The sequence below is a fragment of the Prionailurus viverrinus genome, chromosome D1 (assembly GCF_022837055.1).
Source record: "Prionailurus viverrinus isolate Anna chromosome D1, UM_Priviv_1.0, whole genome shotgun sequence".
NCBI lineage: Eukaryota > Metazoa > Chordata > Mammalia > Carnivora > Felidae > Prionailurus > Prionailurus viverrinus.
Genome location: NC_062570.1, coordinates 51750800 through 51753562, shown reverse-complemented (window position 1 = coordinate 51753562; position 2763 = coordinate 51750800). Strand labels below are relative to the sequence as shown.

The 2763-nt window shown below is 40.5% G+C and overlaps 1 pseudogene; it reads left to right on the top strand.

Annotated features, from left to right (window-relative positions):
• Nucleotides 1-1684: 1684 nt before the first annotated feature.
• Nucleotides 1685-2440, top strand: LOC125146458 (tropomyosin alpha-3 chain-like; annotated as a pseudogene).
• Nucleotides 2441-2763: the final 323 nt, after the last annotated feature.

Sequence of the window (2763 nt, the reverse complement as noted above, 5' to 3'; positions counted from 1 at the left end):
AAAACTTCCAAATTTATTACATTGACACCAAAGCCAGATAAATACAGCGCACACACAAAAGAGAACTACAGCATAATACCCCTGATGAAGACAGATGTAAAAATCCTCAACAAAATACTAGTAAAATGAATTTCAACAATACATTAAAAAAATCATTCACTGTGATCAAGTGGGATTTATTCCTGGGTTACAAGGGTGGTTCAATATTTGCCAATCAGTCAATGTGATATAACACATCAATAAGACAAAGGATAAGAACCATATGATCATTTCCATTAGATGCAGAAAAAGCATTTGACAAAGTACAACATCCATTCATGATAAAAACCTTCAACCAAGTAGGTTTAGAGGGAACATAGCTCAATATAATAAAGGCCATACATGAAAAACCCACAGCCAACATCATCCTCGATGGGGAAAAACTGATAGCATTTCCTATAAGGTCAGGAACAAGACAAGGATGTCCACTCTCTCCACTTTTATTCAACACAGTATTGTATTTGCTAGCTATGGCTAAAAGACAACAAAAAGAAATAAAAGGCATTCAAGGCATCCTACCTTTCCAAGGTAAGGAAAAAGTAAAACTTTCACTATTTGCAGATGACATGATACTATATATAAAATATCCAAAAGACTCCACCAAAACAACTCCTGGAACTGATAAATGAATTCAGTAAAGTCACAGGACACAAAATGAATCCACAGAAATCTGTTGCATTTCTATACACCAATAATGAAGCAGCAGAAAGAGAAATGAAAAAAATACCCCATTTTCAATTGCACCAATAACAAGAATATATCTAAGAAATAAACATAACCAAACAGGTGAAAGACCTCTAGTCTAAAAACTATAAAACACTGATGAAAGAAACTGAAGACCACACCAAGAATTGGAAAGACATTCCATGCTCATGGATTGAAAGAACAAATACTGTCAAAAATGTCTATACTACCCAATCAATCTCTATCAAAATACCAAAAGCATTTTTCACGGAACTAAAACAAACAATCCTAAAAATTTGTATGGAAGCACAAAAGACTCTGAATAGCAAGGCAATCTTGAAAAAGAAAAGCAAAGCCAGAATCATCACAATGCCGACTTCCAGTTACACTATAAAGCTACAGTGAATGAAACAACATAGTACTGGCACCAAAATAGGCACACAGATCAATGGAACAGAATATAAAACCCAGAAATAAACCCACAACTGTATGGTCAATAATCTTCTACAAAGCTGGAAAGAATATCCAATGGAAAAAAGATAGTTTCTTCAACAAGTGGTGTTGGGAAAACTGGTCAGCAATATGCAAAAGAAAGAAACTGGACCACTTTCTCTCACCATCCACAAAAATTAATTTAAAATGGATTAAAGACCTAAATATGATACCTGAAACCACAAAAATCATAGAAGAGAACAGAGGCAGTAATGTCTTTGATATCAGCCATAGTAACTTTTCCTAGATAGGTCCCCTGAAGCAAGGGAAACAAAAGCAAAAATAAACTATTAGAACTAAATCAAAATAAAAAGCTTCTGCACAGTGAAAGAAATAACAAAACTAAAAGAGAACCTACTGGTGTTCTAGTATTTCAGGGTGGAATGGGTGGAAGTGGGGGTAAGAAGTGGCTGCAGTGTGGATGGAAGGAGGCCAGAAGCTGAGAGCAAGCATGGACTGGGTGGGCACCATGGTAAGGATCACCACCATGTAGGCGGTGAAAGGCAGGATCTACGTTCTGCAGCAGCAAGCAGGTGATACAGAGGAATGGGCGGAGAACCTGCAGTGGGAAGTGGAGGAGGAAAGGTGGCCAAGAGCAGGCTGAGGCTGAGGTGGCTTCCTTGACCCCTAGGATGCAGCTGGTTGATGAGGAGCTGAACAGTGCCCAGGAGCACCTGGCAGCTGCCCTGCAAAAGTGGAGGAAACTGAGAAAGCTGCTACTCAGAGCAAGAGAGGTATGGATGTTATTGAAAAGCTAGCCTTAACATATGAAGAAAAGATGGAACTCCAGGAAATCAACTCTAAGAAGCTTAGCACATTGCAGAAGAGGCAAATCTAAAGTCCAAAAAGGGGGCTCAGAAGTTGGTGATTATTGAGGAGCACGAGGAATGACCTGAGCTGGCATAGTCTCGTTGCCAAGACATGGATGAGCAGATCAGACTGATGGATCAGAACCTGAAGTGCCTGAGAGCTACTGCAGAAAATTACTCTCAAGCAGAGGACACATATGAAGAGGAGATAAATATTCTTACAGATAAACTCAAGGAAGCAGAGACCCGTGCATGATGAGTTTGCTGACAGGTCAGTGGCCAAACTGGAGAAGACAACTGATGACCTGGGAGATAAGCTGAAATGCACCAAAGAGGAACACCTCTGTACACAAAGGATGCTGGACCAGACTCCGCTTGACCTGAATGAGAGGCAGAGCAGCCCAGTCCTGCTCTGACACTGCTCCTCCCTCTCAGCCCGACTCCTCCTAAGGTTGAAGCTGGCCTTGAAACTGAGAGCTGATCTTTAACTGGAAGGCTGTCTCCTTTTGCCACCTCTCCCACCCCAACCCCTGTGTCTTTTTCGCCAAACTGTCTCTGTCTCTCCCCAGGCATTCCAGTTGGGCTTCAAGCTGAGCACCCTGGGGACAATGTTTTTTTGCAATGTGTGCACAATGCAAAGTGTCTTTAAAAGCATGTTGTGATGTACACACTTTGTAATTACCTTTTTTTCTGTTGATGTAGTAACCATTTGTACAACATCCAAATAATTCCACAGTTC